Source organism: Argiope bruennichi, chromosome X2 (assembly GCF_947563725.1).
Source record: "Argiope bruennichi chromosome X2, qqArgBrue1.1, whole genome shotgun sequence".
NCBI lineage: Eukaryota > Metazoa > Arthropoda > Arachnida > Araneae > Araneidae > Argiope > Argiope bruennichi.
This window is the reverse complement of record NC_079163.1, coordinates 89,571,119-89,593,559: the sequence shown is the minus strand read 5'-3', so window position 1 is coordinate 89,593,559 and position 22,441 is coordinate 89,571,119. Positions and strand designations below refer to the sequence as shown.

The window sequence follows — 22,441 nt, the reverse complement described above, 5'->3', positions numbered from 1 at the left end:
TTTAAAAAATAATCATTTTTTAAGAAATTTTAATCAGTTGTTATACCATTCATAGAAAAATTACGAGCCTTATGAAAAAGATACTAAGGTAACAATAAAGAAATTAAACTCAAAGTGACTGTTGAAAATGTTTTGTTTTCACGTAACAACTTTAGTTAGCATATACTGTAATTATCGATTTGATTGCTACACTGTGAAGAACTATCCGATAATTTCATAATAATGTTAAATAGTAGTATAATGTTAAAGCTTAGAGCGAGTGTCATGCTTCCTCTTACTTAAATTTTTTTGTATTTCTGGCATCATTTTTTTTCTTTTTCTTTTTCCGAAACACTTTTTGAAAGAAGTATTCTAAAAGAAAGAATACATCGTTCAATATTTCATTGGGATGAAAAGCCTACTTCGACATTTTAATTACATTTAAATAATTAATTTAGTGGAATAAATTTGAAACTTAATTTTGAAATATGTTGGCATAACAATCGTTTAATTTTATTAATATATTAATAATGTTAATTAAAATTTTAATGCTCGAAATTCATTACATTATTATATTAAATTTTATTAGAAGTAAAACAGGTGAAAATAAAAGTTTTTATTAATGTTAGAGAGGAATTTTTTCTTTCTTTTCTCGATAGAATTTCATGATCGCACTTGATAATGTAGAGAAAATTTTTGTTAATAAAGAAGATAAAATCATGATAAGTGCACATTCAATTCTAACTTTTATAGCAACGCATAAAATGAGGTGCAGTAAACAGTAAATTGCTACATTCGTTAAAAATATTTTATTTGTATAAATTTATGGTAAATGTAACATAGAATACATGAGATGTAACTTATTAATTAAATCTGAAATCTTATTTCTTTTGTTATTATTTTGTTCTGTCTAATTTAAAATGAAAGTTCAAATTGAAAATGCCTATTCATTTCGAAGAAAATTAATCCAAAAATAATCTCCTCAAAATCCTTTTCAGATATTGACAGCAAAGAATTCTATAAAGATGAAACTCGCATCAGTTATAAAGCAATTTCAAACTTTAAAAAAAATTTCTTTTCGGAAATTATGCAACACTGTAATACGAATTAAGTATGAGAAATCAACGTTTTTTTTTCAATCAGAACATATTTTTGCTTATTTCTGAGAGTAAACAAGTTTTTCTTTCAATAAACAAATTATTGCTACCAAATGTCAATAAATATTCGCAAAAATACCTCATAGAGAAATAAAATGTAACTTTTTTTAACACTGTAATCATGCCTATCCAATTGACATCGGCTTGTAGAATAAAATTTTACGCTTGATTATTCTTTCAAATTTTGCCAATTGATGACAAAAATGGCGACTCGGGCAAAGAAAAAAAACCCGAGGGGGTTGGAGTGTTGCCCACATTCGCAACCTTCCTTCACCATGTCTCTACTCATGAGAATAAGTAAGTTCAAATTTGAAGTTATACGTTGGATGGATCTCATAATTTTGAGCCGTAGTCGGATGAGGTTTTTCTGAGTTTTCATACCACTCACCAGCAGGAGGATGTCTGCCACCGGCTTATTTAAATATGCAACAGACAGGTGTTTTATGGGAATCCAGATATGATGCTTTTTACATGTTTCGCGCCAGTTTCTTCGCTCATCTTATCATATATTCCCAAAGTTCATGTCATTTTACCTGAGAAGTAAGCTTTCATAATTGCGGAGATAAACCTTCCATCTAAAAGACCGTTTATCCCATTATTCACTGTTTGGTGGAATCAAATCTTCATCCAATGATCTTCTTTCTGGTCTCAAGATAACTGCAATTCATCAGATTTCGAAGGACTAACTTTGAAATATTAGCAATAAATCTTATATTATCTGATTTTATTTTATTTAACAAAGATATCTTAACAAATATTAAAGAAAAATGTCGTTTTGTTTGTTAATGAACTGTAAAGAATCTATGAAATCTACAAACGTGAAACGATAACACACAGATTTTCTCTGGTAAATGAAACTTGACAACTACATCATTTTAAATTCAAAGATTCTCGACTAAAGAAATAGTAACAAAAAACATCAGTATGATTATTTATTTGAAAAAATAAACAATGTCTTTGGTTTTTTTCCCTCATAAAGGTATTAACTCATGTTTAACACGAACGCTCTTATTAGAGGAAATTAAACAGCGTACTGACTTAACGGGGGAGTTTAAATGGAAAGTGTTTAAATAATAGATTTTAGGTGCATGATTCGGAAGAGATATTAAGAGATCCGAAGTTCATTTATAATGTTATTGAAATCCAGTAAATGGGCAAAAATTTATAATGGTTAATCATTTAGACTTGGAATCCATGGAATTCCGCTTATTCTTTGCAATTTATAAATTCTCTGGAAAATATACAAGATTTACATTAGAAAAGTAAAGGAAACGACATCCTTTTTTCCTACCAAAATAAATCAGAGCTAAAAGAGATCGCAGAATTTTAACACAGTTTTCCTCGAACTCGTAAGGTTTTCATCTTAAGCTACCTCTAAATCGAATTGAATTATAGAAAATCGTCACCGTTTCATGTTACATGCGCTTTACTTGTACTTTATATTCTAACTTATTGTTATCGCATGTCGTATAATTTCTGTAGTAGGAAAAAAAAAAAAAGTGTGAAAGCGATGCCAGTAATGTAGCAACAACAACAACAACAACAAAAAAGAGTAGGGAATTAAAAAATACGGCTCCTAGTATTCGTCCCAAATAACGCAAAATAAAAAGGATAGTATGACCTTTGTATGATAGTATGATAGTATGGGGAGATTTTTGCGGCTACAAGATTTCAACCGCAAGCAGCAACTTTTACAGAACTCCTCTAGATGCAAGAGAGGTTACTATTATTCTATCTAGCCTATTTTCAGTAAAACTGATTATAAAACGGGGACATGAATTCTGTTGCGTTTGGAGTCCAATTAAATGCATCCTTTTCACGGAAGAGCCCCTCTCGTATTTCATAATATTACTACATTCTGAGTAAATGATGGTGATGCTTACTTCCTTCTGAGTTGATGTAATCGATGAATCATGGATAATCTGCAGATTCCGTTAAATGACTAATGTAGCTGTCACAGTACACAAAAAGATGTGTAAGAAAGATATCAACTATTTTTCTAATTCCAAAGGATGTCATAGAAAATTGTTATGGTTTTCTATGTCTAAAGATAATGGAAGAAAATTTTAGCTTTCCATCTCCAGAAAGCGTAAGGTAGAGGCGTCTTCACATTCATTTCTAATTTCAGAAATCAATCACTTAAAAAAAAATTCGACGCTCCTATTAGGGTAAAACCTAATTGAGAAGGCCACTGTTATATTTCAGTAGTGAACTTTCTTTCTTACCATCTTTATCTTCAAGGACACATTACTAAATTAAGTAAGCAAAAAGCATTGTAAAATTAAGTAAGCAGCATGAATGACTGGTAAAGGCAAACTATAAATTCACTCGAAACCTTTCTATCTTTTGAATTGTCTTGTACAATTTGTCCGAGGTTGTAAATGAATATTTCTCTTACGATAACAAATTAAGTAAAATGCAATGCAGTTTCAGTGTCATATAAAATAAATTACTAACGACTTGTTTCACTCAAGCCATTATAGAGGGGGAAAGCTATTATCTCGCTCGGGTTAAATGTCAAATAAAAAAAATATATAAGAAAGACAAAGACTAAGTGCTAAGGATTAGACGTTAATGAATTCATTCCATTGAAAGTGGGTTTAAAAAACATATTTGAATGCTGAGATTTTGATTCTTTTTTAAATAAAATTGAGGGCAATGATTTTACAGACAAAAATTTCAGTCTAAGAAAAAGTCTCATTCAACATGTAAGCCATTTAAGGTAAAATAATCGAGAGAATTTTTAAAAAATGGAAAACAGAACCGCAAAAATGTATTTTTGTTCTCATTTGTTTTATTTCAAAAGTGCTGCATGAGATTTTAATGTTTTAGTGAGTATAAATGCTGAACAAGTTCACACATCACTTCTAAATTTAACTGAGCTATTCTTTGATAGAGGAAACGCATAGATAATCATTCAATTTTAAAAAAGTTAACTTCATTAAGAAGACTCAGGGAAAGCTGAATTTTTTCTGGGAGTTAACTAATTATTCATTTTATGCCAATTTAAAAGCTCATATATTTATACAGTTTTATTTCATTTGGTTTGTTATTCTAACTACGTTGTAATTAGTGTTATATGATCAAGAGGAAATTTTATAAGTATTTTTTTTTTCACTCTTTTTCTGATGCATCAGAATTTAAAAATTTTGTATACTTGTGTATTTTCTTTGATAATATAAAATTTTAGTATTTCCAAAAATTAATCGTCAGTTAATTGATTAATTTCAACTACATTATTCTTCTATAAGAGTGGTGTTACCTGGTTGTGAATTTGAAGAAACCTGTTTTAATATTTATAATAATGAATTAGAATTTAAAGATTCAAGAATGAAATAATTAAAATTAGAAACTCTTATTTTTAATGCATTAATAAAAGTATTTTAAAACTCTTTTTATTAAATTTATTGTCCTTAGAAAAGTTTTTACATTTTATCTCAGATGAACTTCGTTATTCCTATTCTGAGTAGCAAAATTATTTTAATCGTATATATAAAATTTCCCAAACGGCGAATGCATATGTCTTTTCTTGAAGATTTCTACAAGGTATTCTCATTTTCTGAAACAAAAATATTGGAACTTTGAACAAGAAAAAAAAAGATAGAATCGTTATCTAACACTCAGAGAAAACTAGCAATCATTGCAAATCTGAATTCAGTAATGAAATTTAAATGGTTCGTAAACCATTAAATTTAATTGCAACAGCTGAGTTCATTTCTACCTGTGGAGTTTTATGAAGGTTTGAGATGAGAGGTTACACCCACATACAATCCCATAGATAGTCCGATACAAATTAATGTGTCTGATTTTTTTTTCTTTTTGAGAAAAAGATTAGACACAGCCTCTATATTTTGGCCTTCACAAAATAATTTAAAAGAATAAAAATATTCAGTCTGTAAAAAATACTGGCATGCTCCTTAAGTTAATTATAATTGATTAAGTTTTAGCATGTTTTGCAATATAGTCAGTGGCGTGATAGCTCAAACAGTATTTTTATCATCATCAAACTCTTTTTTGTTATTTATTAAATAATTGACTAAAATAATTGCTTTTTTGGACAGATCCAAACGCTTTCTCTTCTTAAAAATTGGATTTCTGATAGCATTTTTCTAATAATCCAAGCAGGTTTTCGTAGACTGTTTAATACTTAGATATTAATTTAAAACTCTGACTGTTATAACCTCATATGAATATGATTCATATAATGGTTTAATTTGTTATAATAAATAAAAGATAATCATGTATTTAATTTTTATAATAGCAACAAGCTAATATACTTAGTATAATAAATATAAGCTTGTTATGTAAAAATAATAGCTAAATAATAATTTAATTTATATCCTTGAAAAGCAAACTTATAAAAGAATTAACATGTAATAAATTTCTAAATCAAATATACAAGCACGTTATTTTAGAAAATTGTTATTTTCATGAACATCTTGGGTGAAACTGAATTTGGTATTTGTAATAAATGATATCATTGTATTAATTTGTACATTATAACTGGGAAAGATCCACAAACGTAGCAGTAGGTCTCTCAAATATTTCAGAATTTTGTACACTTGTATGATTTGGATGAAAACACGCTATTTTAATATTTCCACAACAATGATTAATTACTTGATTAAGCATGTTAATTTTTTAGCAGTGATACCATATGATGGTCAAATTAAAAACAAAATTCAAGATTAACCTTTCGCACTCCATGGGCTCTTCTACTGGGACATTGGATTGCATGCCTACTTTAGGCTTAAAATACATATAATACAATTTTTTGTTCAAACAGTATAGATAATCTTTTACTGAGATAACAAAAGACTAATTTTAGTTGCTAATTAAAATAATTGCGTTATTTCTTAATAAATTTAACTGCTAATGAGACCAACAGAGCATCATAAGAATATAATTAATTTTTGGGTGGCAAAGGAGCGTTAAATGTTAAAGAAAGGCAAATATTTTAAATTCGAAAGTTTATATTATTTGGTACTCTAATAAAAGCGTCATTTAAAAAAACTGTTTTTAACTAGACTTAATGTATTTTCGATTTGCAGAGAATTACATTTCATAAATTGCGATTTGATTCCAGAATAAGCTGAATAATATAAATTTGAATTTATTTGGCTTCCTTTTTGATAAGTAAATTTTTGTTCTCCTCTGCCCAATTATTCTTTTGAAAACTTTTTTATGCGATATTTCTTTCCGATGTAAACAGAAATTATCTTAGGTATCTTCTTTCCTTTGTTAGTTAATTTTAATAAATTTTTTAGACCAATCTCTATGGTTTTCATTAAAAAGTTAAAAAAGTGATTATTTTTTGTGTTTTTATCCTTTGTTTATTTTGAGATTTTTATTTATTTTGTGTGCTTATTTCCACATTTGTCTGCCTTCCATTTTGTGGTTTTTATCATTGCTATTGTCATTCGTTCTTAGCAATTGTCCACCAGTGTATTATTTACCTTATTAAGTCATTCACATCTTTCCTGAGCTAAATTATTTTAATTTTCTTGTTTCTTATAACGCTGTTATTCTTAAAAATCTGTTATTAAGATAATAGGAAGCTAGAAAAATATGAAAGATATAAAACGCCACCATTTCAAAACCTTGAAGATTTTCAGGTGGCAGATAAATTCAGCCGTATTGAAAATCTACGCATCAAAATCGAATTAAAAAGGGACGGAAAGAATACTTTTATATTAAATGTAAGTAAATTTAAAAATAATATTGGCATGCAATTTGGAATCCAAGAAGCTCGAGACGAATACTCGATATTTATATTTTTACATGAATACTATATAATGGATATTTTATGATATCGCTCCATAGTGAGCAGTATCCTTAAGTTTCTAGAATTTTTTTTTTCTTTTTATTTCAGTTCTAGAATTTTTTTTCTTTTTATTTCAGTTCTAGAATTTTTTTTCTTCTTTTTATTTCAATCTGCTTTTAGCGAAAAATATTTTTTTAATAGATGTAAAAAAATACATGGTCAGGAGATTAAATATTCTGAAAGAAGTTAACAAGCGATAAGGTTGTCAGTATACAGAACATTTAAAATTGTATATATTGGTATTCAATGAAAAATCAGTGAGTGAAGTAATGGTAAAAAAGTCAAGCCACTACTAAATATAATAGTATAAGAAAAATAATATATAATACTCATAAGTGAAAGAACTGATAATTTTACCTGAAAATTCTTATATAGAAATGAATATTGAATTAACTTGGGATACTTAACAGACATAGAGTTTTTTTTTAATTTCAATACAGCATGGTTCATTATTTAAAGTTTGTATAAAGCGTTTCCTGAATATTCAACTGTGACTCTACTTTCTATAAACTAAGTGTTTTTAAAGAAATTAAAATTATCCATGTGTGAAAGAAATATAATGAATAAAATTCAAACCTCTTATCATCTGATCCAGCAAACACATCTTGCTGAAACTATTATGGCAAAGCTGCAGTTGTTCGCAAAGTATTCAGTCATTTCATATACCTTTTGCTCTAGAATACTAAAACCAAACTATTCATGTAATTAATTTTTAAAAAACTGTTATTATGTATATAATAGAATCTAATATTTAAAAGGCGCCAGCTGAATTGTTTTTCCTTTTTTTCTTCGTGTCTATTTTAATTTTTTATTCGCACTATTCAAATCATTTCTTTTTTGATAAACCGTCCTTCGCATTCTTAAAAAACAAACTTCTTCATTTTGTTTCTGTAGAAATGGTTTTTCACGTAGTTAAGTTAATAATAAATGAAAATAAATAAGAAGAAACAATTGGGAGTTACCTTATTATGCCAATGTAAATTATTTTCATCAATGATATAATTTTATTTCATCATATCTAATGATACGGTTTTTAATTTCTTTAACTCTTTTAACTTTGCAGTTAGCCTTTGCTGTATATTAAAGCAATATTTCTAACAATTAAATACTGAAGCAAATGAACAATTTATGTAGCAGAGCAATTTTCTTCACAATACCCAATTTCATGAAATAAATTAACAAAAATGAGTTTTTTTTTTAAAGAATTATTCAAAAGAAAATAATGAAGCAGTATATATGATGTGATTTTCTCATGAAAACACCCAGTTTTTTTAAAGACGCTGTAATAAAATGAATATACATTTAATTGCTTCCTTATTATAAAAAGAAATATTTTAATTCCTATACAAGATTTTTGGAGTATCCTTTAGCATAATCTCTTTTTTAAACATGTTTCGCTATATTTTTGTTAGTTTATTGGATAAAGAAAAGATTTCATGCTATAGTTGTAGCTATGTTAAAGGTTAATAGGTTTTTTTTAATGTACAGATTGTTATTAAGAGAAAAGCAAAACATTTCTGAGAGCTTTATAAAGCTACAATTATTTTCAAATTTTAGTCTGAATGCATTTGAAAGTCAAAATGTTGTAACAATGTCTTATTATTAGCTGTATATTATTTCTAAGTATGTACTTTAGTTTCTATTTTTAGTAGAGAAATGCTTTACTTCACTAGTTGTTGGAACGAAATCTCCAAATGATTTACCTAAGGAATTTTTTAAAAAACATTTCCCTGTATATATCCATAATTAATGGAGAATATAAGATTTATGTTCTAGTCGCTTGGTAATTTCATATAAAATGAGATTTATCAAGATAGATAGATTGTATAATTGCATATATAAAAAACTAAAGGTTAAAAATTAGAATGGTCGTCTTAAGAATACTTTAAATATATGAATATTATTTGTTTTCTTGTAAACAGTAAAGTTTGTTAATATTTTTTAGTTTGAAAGCATTTTGTTCCATTTTACTTCTTGTTAGCTAGATACGTATCTTGAGTTCTGCATTAACGCTATTAAAGAAATATTCATATCTCTTAACGTTTGAAAGTTGAGCAAATTTAAGAGGATTTTTAAAAATCATTTTCTTTAAACGAAAACGGTTATTATGATGCTAGTTTAGGATTCGAATACTTTCTTCAGGATCGTAATACTTCAGCATTTGTGAACACATTTTCAGTATTAATTTAGCGAATATTATAACTTAGGGAGCAAAGCTAGCGTCGTTTTTTAAAAATCGTTTAGTTCAATTGGTATTTTAATTTCGACTAAAAAAAATGTTTTCCAGACAATAAAAAGATTTTATTTATTTTAATATTTTATGTAAAAGTAGTTTTTACGCAAAAAGTATTATACAAAAAAGGGTTTTAATCTCGAGCAATTCCAGGAATATCAACTAGTTTTATATAAGTTTTTTGTTAATATGTGAATAATAGGCAATTTTAAAACCGACAATCTTTGCTTGCTTGATGGGATACAATAAAATAGTTTAAATTAGATAAAAATATTATTTTGAATTTTAGTTCTTGAAATCTATCCTTTATATCTTAAATTTAAATTTTCTTTAAATCATCTCATTTAAAAATAATGTTTTTAACTCCCATACTTCGCACGTTACCTTCATCTAATCCTGATTTCATCTGGTTGCTCTCTCAAACAAAAAAAAAAACAAAACAAAACAAAAAAAATGGTCACGATCAGTTTTATGAAAGTGACTTCCTGAAATGATTGTCGGCGCGAAAGGATGTCAATGAAAAGGGGGGAAATGCACGCCTCTTCCCTATTTTCAGTTACGAAATGCTGACCTTTAAACCATCTCTTAATTTCCAACACCAAAATAAATAAAATAAAATAATGGCTATTATCCATTTCTTCCGTTAGGTGACATGACGCAGTTTCAAATAGTCAATGGAATAATTTATACTCCGAATCTCCATACGAGGTGGGCAGTTCAAAAACAACTCGTAGGTAGCCCTTAACTCTCCTCCAATCCTAAAACGGAACAAAAAAAATACGCCAAGTAATCAGTCCTAATTACTCCATTTAATTCTAAATATGCATGAGGCTGAGATTTCAACTTTTTTTGTGACTGTCACTAATAAGAAAAAGAGGGGATCCCAACATGTACTTACAACTAGCAGTTAGGCAAAGATTAGCTTAAATACCATGGCTTGCAGTTGAACAGATGGGAAGAGTTTGTTGTTAGAAACTCCCACTTTATTTTGGAAAGACTGACACACCTTCGGGAAGTCTTTTTCCTCACTCAACTGTTTAAGGTCAGCTGGAATGGCTTCTAAGCGTAGTATTTTCATCCTAGTGAAACAGAAAAGGCTCTTGTGAGTTACTGGATTAGGTAAGTGTTATAATAAATATAGAAATATTTAGAAGTTCAAGAGTATTGGTTCGTAATATTTGGTTTTCTTTTGAATATTGACAAAGTATCCAATATTTTATTTTTATTATTAATATTAATATGGCTAGAATAAAATTGTCTTGAAATATATAACGCTGGAGTTAATGAACTGCATCATTTAGTACCGAAGATCCCACATGAAGTATTGATCGCACGTGGATCTTCAATACTTTTTTTACGATGTCTGCTATAAGCTGTTAAGCAATAAAATCGTTTAAATGTAATTTGCTTAACAACTGTTTTAAATAGGCCTCTTCCTATTTTCCTTTAAATGATGCTTCAATTTCACATGTAACAATAAGTCTGGGGTGAAGATGAGTCGTGAAAATTTTTCTCACCTGAAAAGAGATCAGAAGTGGAAATTTTTTTAGAAATCCTAGTAAATTATTTTAAACGATAGATCTCTTTTCTTTTATCGAACTAATACACATACAAATCGAATTAATGACCTGACGATATATCTTTGCATCAGAATTCACTTTCTTTGATACTGAAGAGGAAAATTGCAATGGATTATTTTAGTAAACAGCTTACTGTATAAAAGATCTTTATGAATATAATTATTGATCCTTTTAAATTCAAGTTAATTGGGGAGGTTTTGTTATAAATTCATAACCGCAATAGTTAAATTACCAAGGCTTAATAATGAATTCGTAGTAGTTTTCTACTTCTTATATTTCTATGGTAATAAATGTTCGGTTGGATATTTTTATAGTTAGAATCAATAATTAATTATTTAAATTTGTAGTATTATCAGATATATGGTTTGACAGTAATTTCAGTCTTATTATTAAATTGTACTATAAAATAAATGTACAGTTCAATAAATATGTAAATGCTTTAAGTCGTTTAATTCATCATAATTACTGTCTTTATGACTGTTTTTATTTATGAGACTTTCATTACATTTTTGTACTCTTTCTTTCTAGTTTTTAGAAAATAGAATAAAATATGTTGATTTTCACATTTAAATATATTCCAAAGTTTTTTTATACATCAATTTGCGTTAGAATAAAATTAATTTGTGAACTGGTGTACATTTGAGATTTCAACGTTATTTAAACCCATTAATATATTTTTTATTTAAATCAACCAGTGCATAGCGCATAAAATAAAATTTGTGTTATGATATTATCCTAGGCTAGAAAATTTCGCTTAACCAATAATTATTTCGATTATACGTAAAAATCATCAATGTACAGTTTGGCTTTGTACGCACTGACTTATTAAATAAATAACTAGCTTGTTCATACGTTTAATTTTAAAAATGATTTTTATAGTTGGAACTTCTTATGAAATCCCAAACTACAAAGTTGATTCTCGTACATTATATAGATTCTGATGTGTGCATTTTTAAAGCATACTTCTGTAGTGCATTTTAGCTTCATTCATAGTGTCTCATTAACTAGAAATGAATGTCCAAATCTTAAAAATATTTTTATATAAATAATTTCTATGCTATGTCATAGAAGCTTTAAAGCAAAAATAGATGGTAAAATTTTCTGGAATTTTTTTTTACCTTCAAAAGTCGTAAAAGATATTTAAAATGTTGTCTTTGCAATAAATTGTATTAGAAGGCTCACCACGTAAAATGTATTTTAAATCTGGGTTTTGCTGACAGCAATTTGTTTGCTTATTTTTCGGATCACTAAATATATCGCACTAACTGATTGCAACAGCAATAATTTTTAAGTGTTCTTCTTTGGGTTTTTGCCAAATGTATTTTAAAGCGTTTCTGAGCATTTTATCTCAATAAATATTTTCTTGAAGTATATAAAAAAATTGAATAGAAATTCCTGATTGAACAGCGGTTTCTAATAGTTCCCAACGTGGTAAATACTGTTTATATTCGCGAAACGAATTGACTAAATTTCTGAAATATAAAATTGAAATAAAAACATATGATAGCGTTATGGGAATGACACGCTTTTAACAAAAGATTTATTTAATTTAACATTTATCTACCAAAAAACTAATTAAATAAAAAATTGGCACTACAAAATACTTTTTTTTATTTGATTTCATTGTTTTTTGGTTTCGTATTATTAGTTATTTTTTCTATGGGAAGGGGGAAGGATACGTAAAACTAAAACTCGGGCCTTGTTGGGCCCGAGTTTTAGGTTTGGTTTCGACAAATTCTGGGTGCTAAATTATTTTGGATTTAATAGTGCTTGGACATTCTCATCAAAACTATAAAAACTGAGTGTCGGTTTAATGAAAAAATGTGAAAAATACAAAAATGAACGTGAATGGAATCTAAATATCGCTTTAATATGAGATTTAACTAAAAAAAAACTTATTTTGAAAAGTTCTTAAGAATGTGGTATCTAAATACGTTTCGTATTATTTTTTAAGCAAATTTGTTTTTAGATATTTGTATCAACGAAAACGTCAAGAAATAAAGTATATGAATGGGAAATGTAAATTAAAATAAGATATAAATTAAAGGTAAATAAAAATAAATTTAATTTAAACCTATTTAGAAAATTTTAGTGAAATTCTTCAAATTAATTACATTCACAAAATTAAAAAAAAACAACTCATATTGATTTATTGGAACACCACGATATGCACTAAAGGTACATTCTAGCTCAAATGCCCTTTAAATTGATTAAATGGAATTGTAAAAAACTACTTAAAGGATTTCAAAAGCTTTAATATATATCACAAATTCAGAAGAAATAAAAAAAAAATCTTGCACAAATTTAAAATCTCGGTTGACGTTTGCCAATTAAGTGTGTTAAATTTATTTTTTATAACCATTTATGAATGCTTCATTTAATTTTTTTTAGTATGCATGTAACTTGAGTTTTTAAAAAAATAATTTTTAAAAACTGAAGGTTCTACCATAAAGGTTGAACTCGGGACACTATTTTTCGATAAAGATTTCATCTCAAACATGTTTGTTATTATTTAAAAAGTTGAAGTAGGAAGCTAAGAAAATCCAAATTAAATCTCTTTTTTGTATTGTTTTCTTCTAAAGGAGAGAAAAAAAATACAAATACAAACTGTACAAAACTACATTAACGAAGAAGCTGCCACTAAATACAATTCATAATAAAGTTGTTCTGTATTGTTTTGGAATAAGTATATCATCTATATAAATATTTCGATAACCTTGTGGGATGGAGCGATTACAAAAAAGTATTTTTGTAAATTCTCTATCATTGCATTTTCATTTGAATATATCTGCACATTTATATTAGTTTTGCGAAAAAAAAAAAAAGCGGATGTAATGTATGAGATAATCTAAAGTATTTCAAACTGATTTTGTATCTGTTACAATGTGCTGAATATTATATAAAAAAGGGCATCACAAAAGACAAGCCTGCTTTTCCTCACTGCATACTAATTTGTATTTAGTATCTCCTACTGTACTTGTAGTCCTTAAAAGCCTTTGTTGTTTGAAATCGGGAGGAATAAATTTCGTTTTTTATTATATACCTGATATGCCCGGCCTTGCGTAGGATCAACGAAGAAACCATAAATCCCATTAACCTTTTTAAAAAGAAAGTAAGTAGAACTCATCAAAATTTATTTTAGATCGTCGTCTAGTATTTCAAAAAAGTTTTGTATGTAGGGAAAAAAAAAAAAAAAAAGCTCACAGCTCTATTTGTAAATTGCTATAGAAAATTGTTTCTAGGTTTAATATAAATGTATAATACTTCAAATTTCACTAGATTAGGGACGAATCAAATCTGTTTCGAATACAAAATTTTTGGACAATAAAAGAAAAAAGTCTGGAGGAAAGGAGCATCTATAGTTTTCGATTTGTTACAACTTTTGATTATTAAAATTTTGAAAATGCACGCATATATGCAGATTAATATAAAATAATACAAAAGATGAGGATTTTACATGACATTTGTATTTTCATTCTTGTTTGTTAATAGAAAAAAAAGAAAGAAAAAAGATATTTATGAAGAATAAATAAAATAAATAAGATAATGTAAAATATTAAGCTTTAACGTGATGTATTTAAATCATATATTCATGTGACTTCTCATGTGATTTTCTTAATATTCGGCAGAACAAACTGCGTTAGAAAAAGTTTAACAAATTAGTATTAGAAATATCATCAATTTGCGTTGAAGGTAACAAAAAATTTTATAAGTTACACTCACATTCAGATATGTTGTTTAATATTCCGTGGATAATGTTGTCTGAAAGTAATAAAAGACTGCACTGAAAATTACATTTTTGAACGTAAATGATCATTTGTTTTAAGTGAGCAAATACACTTTTGAAAGATCTGTTTAAACACTCAAATTGCTTAACTCAACCTTGTCTAGAATCAAAATTCTTTTGAAGTCCGTACATTTAGCAATCTTTATGCTTTAAACTTTTTTTAAATTGTTTCACAAAGTTACATTTTTTTTAAAAATTGTTTGCATACTCATTATGATAACGAAGTTGAATTCAGTGAGGACAGAATATATTCTATTAATCGGTATTTTTTACTTCTTTTTGATAGATTATGTTATATTTTATATCTGATAAAACTCATTTGCAGTTAAATTACAAAATGAACTGTTATAAACATCTCAAATGTTTCACTATAAATATTCATTTTTATAATGTTGTATATTTTCCATTTTATTGGAACAAATATTTTCACTGACTACTTAGTTCTTGCTTTTCTAAGTATAAAATATATTTACAGATACATCTTTGAAGAAAACCATTTTGAAATTTGCATAATAAATCATTTGAGAAAAAAATCGATATTATATTCTAGATTTCTGTCTACGTATTTCTTTTACTTAATGATATTTGAATGAATTTCATATAAAATAAAGAGAGTTAATCTGATGAAAGTTCAGTATTTTAAAAATAGAGTTATTTTAATGGAAAAGAAACCACTACATCTTCTCAGACAACTGGGAACTATCCCTAAGTAGAGCGATGATTAAATGTTAAACTAGAGTGCTTAAACACTTTTTAGATAACAGAAACAATGTTTAGAACATTCTTTTTCTATGCTTGTGTCTGACTTTAAAAACATTTCGTCCATAAAAGCTTTATTTTTATTTGGTTAAATTGAAATCTGTTTTGAAGCTGTATGAGGGCTATTTTGGAGTGAATCTCCTAATTTTGAACCATGGTCAGATGATAAGGCAGATGCCTGAGCCAGCACCTTCTCTCAAAACTTTCGCACAACACTAAAGGAGGAAATTTGAGCTTCTACGGGCTAACGTGCCCTACATTCAGGTACACGGCGGTTATCCTGTGAAATGAAGTCTCGAGCCCTTGACCCTCTGTCCAGAAGTAGAGACTCTGCAACGAGACTATCCTATAATAACGTAGGAGAACATTGGCTTTTGCATACCGAACTCGATATTTAGAAATGCTTCTCGGAATTTGTAAATTTGTGTGTATCATATTTTGTTTCCGATAACTTTTGCGCAGAATGAAAATGTGAGGAAAAAAACAGAACAGGCTATTGATTTTAAAAACAATCTTATATCATTAATTTTAAACTATAAATCTACTTTTATATATAAAAAAAAAGAAGCGTAGGGGCTGGTATAACAGTGAAGCATATTTTAAGGGACATGATTTGTAATGAAAATAGTTAATGTTGCAATATTTATTAGTAAACTTTCATTGCAGTTCTTGACGGGATGAAATAAAGATTATTTTTATTCGACATAGAGTATTAAAAACCTTCCATTTCTTAAATGTTGATAATTTATAATATTTTACATAATGCATAAATATTTAGAGTTTATGTCAGCTGTCAAAAAGGCAACAACACTTTTTACTTTATTGTGTTATATTATTCTTAGAGCTAATGAAAATGAAAGTCCCAGGTAACTTTTATGAAAGGAAAGAAAACAACGGACTGAAAGAAAAATTCTTGCAAGTTTAACATAAAAAAAAGTCGTTCTAAAAAAATGCCCTACAGTCATAACTTCCTTCAGTAAAATCCATTGCTCACATCTGTCAGAAACTATGTTTAGGTTCAGCTGCTGTTTTTGGGTAAGGATGACTTTGGAACGCTTAGAAAATTGTGAAAGCTATCCATAATGATTATTCTACAGTCGAGTCGAGTCATGTGCACTATATTTAGGTACGCCTTCCTATCGGTTTTATCGGCTGTTCCGTGTGCCTCATAATTTCAACCTCCTTCCACTAATGGCACCTCTAATTGAGCAACAAACATAGTGTCTGGCTTTTTTTTTTAATACCTAGGATAAGCCTTGCTTATGCGAAACTTATTTTGAGTTGACTTGTGGGAAGTATACTAAAACTTGTCCTTTTCATCAAAAATATACGACCACCAACAATGAGACAATCATTGGCACGATGGCAGAAATTATTTAAGTGTCTTAGAGATATGACAGGTATGCTTCCCATCTCCAATAAGAACCAAGAGGCCTAATTCTTCCAAATCTATTTCTTTAAACTAGATGTTATATAATTATATTTTAATTGATTCTACTTTTTTGAGTATTCGAAAAATTAACTTATTAATATCTATTTTACATTATGCTCACCTATGTCTTAATTTCTATGTAGTATAAAATAGATAAATAATTGTTTTTTGATTATAACTAAGTTTATTAGATAGTACGAAAGTTAAGATTAACGCAGTCATTGTAGCTGTGATGTACTTGTTGACTTGCTAATACATACATTTTTTATATTATTATATGAATCACTAATTGTAGAAAGAAAATTAGTGCACAGTTTTCGAAATATTATTTCGCTGAAAAATTGTTCATTTAGATAATACATCGTTTACTATAAGATGAAAACATATTCGGCTAATTTTTTGTAATGGGAACTAGTTAATATTCATATTTACTAGAGAATGGGAATAGATTCTGGATTTGTTCCTTGTCTGCAGTAAACGCCTAGACTCTTGCTCAGATAATTACTGAAATAGATAATTTGCTGCAGCGGAATATATTGTATACAAAAGTAGAAAAGAGAATTTTACTCAGTTTTATAAGAAATTAAGAAGCTTTGCGAAAATGAAAAAAAAAAAAAAAAAACTATTGTTATTAACATTTATTTTGTGGTAGATGTTTCTTTACCTTGCATATCTATGCAAGATTATCGTTATTTTCTTTAGCAGATATTTTTGGGCTAGTTAATCAATGAATTAGTTAAATAATGATTTTTGGAAGGTGAAGTTGGAAAGCGCTTAGTAAGATACATTTGATGATTCAGTAGTACATTCAAAGTAAAATGAATGAGGATGTCGAACCTTTGATTCGATTTTTGACTAAGACAAATACCTTGGTAATGAAAAGATTTGAAGAAATTCACGTAATATTTCCAATGAGGGGTCGTTCCGGGATAATGAAGGGACTTCGGAATTATAAGACGAAAATTCAAAAAATAGGAACGATATACTCTTACTGGGGTTATTGTCCTTGTTCAAAATTCGTTTAAAAAGGAAAACATTTCTGATAGATACCTTGAAAACAAATTTTTATGGCCAAAGTTCTACAAAAAAAAACTTGCTTAAGTATTAAATATGGGAAAAATATACATAGGATTTAGAAAAGAACCTTTGCTATCATTCAGTATCAAGACTTGATTGTCACAGTAAAGAATAATTCTGAAGCAAAATGCAGTTTCAACATTAATAGTCCTACTTTTGATTCATTCCCGCTAGTGAATACCAAAAGAAACCCAAACATTTCTGCAGTTAAGTATAGCAGTTGAAAATTCCCAGCAAACCTTTGATTAACCATCCAGAAAATGTAAAGGATTCCAACGAGGGCAAAATGAGTAGCAAGAAAGTAGTTCTGAAGCAGCATTACTTGTGGGAATGTAGAGAGCCCTTAGAGAGCCTGGAAAAATGTTACTTCTCATTTTAACAATTGCAGAGCTTCTTTAGTATATTTTTTATAATCATTTAATTTCAATAAAATCAATTAATTTGTAATAATTAATTTCAATGTAAAACATCATTTTCACTCGCAAAAGGAATTTTTTGTTGTTGTATATGGACGTTTTTAATAAAAGGAAAATCTTATTTTACTACAAAAATGTATATAACTAAAATACATTACTTTTTTTAACCATAGTATGTATGATTTTTATTTATTTATTTTTTTTACTAAAAAAAATATATGTTTTTAATAACTTCATTTAATTTAGAAAAATTATGTTTTTAAAAAATTTCTTTATTTTTTTCTTTGTGAAATTTAAAATGACTACATTATGAATTAAACAATATCTCAGTGACCCAAATTAGATTATATCAGTTCGGCAATAAAAATGTCTCTTTTTATCAATATACTTTTTACAGTGCAAAAAAATATTTTTATAGTATTTTTAATTGTAGAATAATTTATACAACAGCCATTTTGGTATTTTTTTAAGCTTCCAGTTTAAATCTTATTCTAATATCGCTATTGGCATATATCAGTCTCTTTTAGAATAGTTTTTCAAAAAGCATTTTCAAACACACATTGTTGCCCTTTGGAACAGTCACGTGAAGCTTATAAATGGAAGAAAAAAATATGTAGCCATTTGGCTACAGGATGCACTGTAGGGTTAAAGGAGGATGGTCATGTTTTTTATCAAAAGTGTGCACGAAATGTATTAGGTGGCAACCTCACATCTGTAGATAAAATTCAATTAAATTTATCTTCATCCGAAATTGTAGTAAAGAGAGTTTTATATTTGTTTTAAAATATATATTTTGTGATTCGTTTCCTTTCTGCAGTTAGCGATTCCTGTATGTTGCAATCAATTTTATGAAAGCGTATGAAATGAGGAATGGATAATGCAATCAATAATACAAATATGTAGGATCAATAATATAATTCACCACTAGAGTTCAGTGAATTCTATTGGTGGATGAGGTATCTCGTACGTAGCAGTGAATGTTCTAAGGAGAATTATCCTTGCTTACATGATATTATTCCGAAAATACGAATTCTTATTCTGCAATGGAATATATTACTGATTTCGCCCTTTTATTCATTTTTACGAATTTACTAGCTGAAACAAATTTTAATACTATTAATTATAACTTACCAATTTTTTAATTTCAAATTTGATATCTATTTATACTATTGCTTTGAAATTTAAATTTTCATTCAGCGTGGCTAGGTTGAATTAAAATGACTGCGATTATGTTACAAGAATTCACAGAGAAAAAGTCTTAACGAGTCAGAATAAACACAATGAATTTTTGTTTACTTTTCTACATTCGATTTCACTAATTTGAGATAAAATTGTTTATTAAATTAATTTGTTAGATTCTTTTTTCTAGTTTCTTGTCTCTAATTTTATTTTGTAAGGTGCTATTTGATTTAACGCTTAACAACATTTATAACAAAGTATTTATAATTACTTGCATTTGAATAGCACTTTTTTACTAAAAAAATTGTATTTATTGGTACTTTCTTCTGTTAATGATATTAGAATACCGCAAGTCGCAGGAAAATTAGGTTCTTTCATGTATTTTATCCTACGGAAAAGTTTTCATAATATTTTGTAAAGTTTGCTTCTAACAAATGAAGACAGTGTTGTTAAATTAGAATTCTGTCTTTCGCCCACATAACGTTTACATATGACAAGAAAAACCTTATATTTCGAGAAAATTAAATATTTGTCGAAAAAACTGAAAAGCTGAGAAATAGTGCCTTTTATTGAGGAAGAAAATGTTGTTTTGTAAGCAGTTTGTAAATTTTTTCTCAGCGTCTTGTTTTACATCCTGATAATATGTATGCGCATATATTTTTCAGAAATGTGTTTGCTATATCCTAATTGTACAAATGAAATGTTTAAATATTAACTTCACACTTTTGAAAGCTGGGATTGCTTTGAAAAGTCACACGTCAATCAATTGATGCATCGATTTTTCAGTTTATGCTTTAGAGTAAATTTAAATTTTTGTCATAAAACTGAAATTCAATTAATAATTTCAAAAGCGTAATGGGTGGTCTGAAGTTTTAGTGCTTTCTTAAATTTCATATTATATCATGCTTTAATGTTTCTTTCTTAGACCAACAGATGTGAAACTTCCTCATTCAAAATTGTAAATTTATAAAGATATTGCAACTCATTTAGTTCGTCGATATTCGAGAAAAAATTGCTTTCGGTTTTAATATCTCACTTTTAAATAATTTCATCTGAATCATATTAAATTTCAAAATTGTTTTACAAACAACGAAATATGACTTTAAAAACAAAACTTAACAACTGTTTACTGTTCAGTTGCGCAATTAATTTTAGGAACAACCGTAAAAACATATAAAATAATTTAAATTCAAGTGTAAAATTCGCTGCTTTTCTTTTGTCTGTAAAAGCTCCGTACTAATGATAGTGAATAAATAAAACTATATGTTTTAGAAAATTTCAAAACTCATTAATATTTCTTTGGCTTGATGAAATGTTGAGCTATAAGTTAAAACCTTGATTAAACGTTGAGAAAAATAAATAAAGGAAAAATGTGAACAAAAAATATAGCTTTCAAATGAAGTGTTCTAATGTAAGAAAACAGATCATCTTCACAGAGTAAACTTTTACATCAATTAAGATCATAGCTTATCTAAAAATTAATATGTAAACGACGTTCGTACATTTTTCAAACCTCCTCCATATCTAAGATTTTATCCACTTAAAATTGCTCCCACATATTCCCAAATTTGGTATCTGTTTTTAAATTATAAGAAAAAAATTTCATACTTAACCTTTTTAATTAAGTTTTTCACCTCTGAAATAACTTAGCTTGAATTTGATATGTTTCCAGAATTTGTGTCTATTTTTAAACTATTAAAAAAATCTTTCATTTAACCTTTAAATTGAATTTTTCACCTCTAAAAAGCTTGACAGATTTCCTATTTCGGTATCTTATTTACTTTCACCATTGGGAAGCAATTCATTAGAACCAACAATATAAAACAGGAATTATATATAACATTGCTTCAGTTTGTTGTTGTCCAATATTGACCTGTCGAATAATTTCGCACCTCTTGAAAAGACATTTCCTGGAGAAATGTTGAAGAGTCTCCTTAGTCAAACTACTCTTACCCTTTTTAAATGGTTGCAAGTGTCAAGTGCTGTTGTAGGAGTCTTTACCGTCGGTCACATTTGGACATCACAGAGATCGTCTGTGTGACGTCACACATCCATCATCTCAACAAGTGGATGAGAAGTTCACTGGATCATTGAGTTTTAGGATTGTTAATAAGATACACGCTTCTCCTTCGCCAAATTCATGGATATAAGACGCGCGTTGCTCTGAGATAAGGCGCATATCCGGAACAGGGAGATCATTGTGGACTTAGGAGTTTTTGGTTTCGGTTAAGTTTAGATTGTTTATATTTAGGATCTTCGTTTCTAGCATTACAAAGAGGTAAGTTTTTTCAATTTTTATTAAAGATCTGCTCAGAATTTTTTTAGTAAAAAGTTTTTTGAAATGATGCTTAAAATTTTATAGTGTTTCTTAAATAAAATGTTAGAGTTTAGGTAGAATTAATTATTATTTACATGAAAATTTAGCTAATTTTCTTTTATGCTTTTCTCAGTTTAATGAAAATATAAATATATTGAGAAAATTGATATTTAAAATCTTTGCTTTTAAATAATTCTTTTGAAGTTTCGAAAGAAATTCAAATATAAATCTTTTGCGCTAAAATTATGGCATATCCAAAGTAATAATATCGAAAACTGTTAAACTCATTGTGAGATTTTAACTTTTTTATTTAGCAGAAATTCGCATTAGTTGAGGTGTTTATATTTATAAATTTGGTTTCAATAACTCAAATTTTGTCCCATTTTAATAAAATTGATCGATCCTTTTTAAAAGTTGATATTAAATCCGATTTTAAAAGCTGATATAAAATAATTTTGACTAAAATTTTAGAAAGTTCATTCCTTGATAATCATTCTTAATAAAGTAATAAATTGTGCCTTTTTCATTAAAAATATCTTTCTTTCCTTTTAAAAACGTTATGCGATGTCAAAAATTATATTTAAAAAAATTTCAGATGAAAAATTTAGAACATATGCAATATTAATTAATATAGAAATCAAATTTTAACGAAATTAAATTTTTTTATAAAACTGATATAAAGAAATCTTTGGTGCAATCTC

At 27.6% G+C, this 22,441-nt stretch overlaps 1 protein-coding gene across 3 annotated transcripts in view; it reads left to right on the top strand.

Annotated features, from left to right (window-relative positions):
• LOC129961046 (hemocyte protein-glutamine gamma-glutamyltransferase-like) overlaps positions 1-22,441 on the top strand; it is a 79,572-nt gene that overhangs the window by 2,988 nt on the left and 54,143 nt on the right. Inside the window, exon 1 of one of the 3 annotated variants that reach the window (XM_056074844.1) lies at positions 10,009-10,312. The exons of 1 other annotated variant lie outside the window; for it this stretch is intronic. The gene's annotated coding sequence lies outside the window, so the exon portion shown is untranslated. Of the gene's footprint in view, positions 1-10,008; positions 10,313-21,554; positions 21,702-22,441 lie in introns of those variants that run through there. One more of the 3 variants, XM_056074846.1, reaches the window with a different exon arrangement.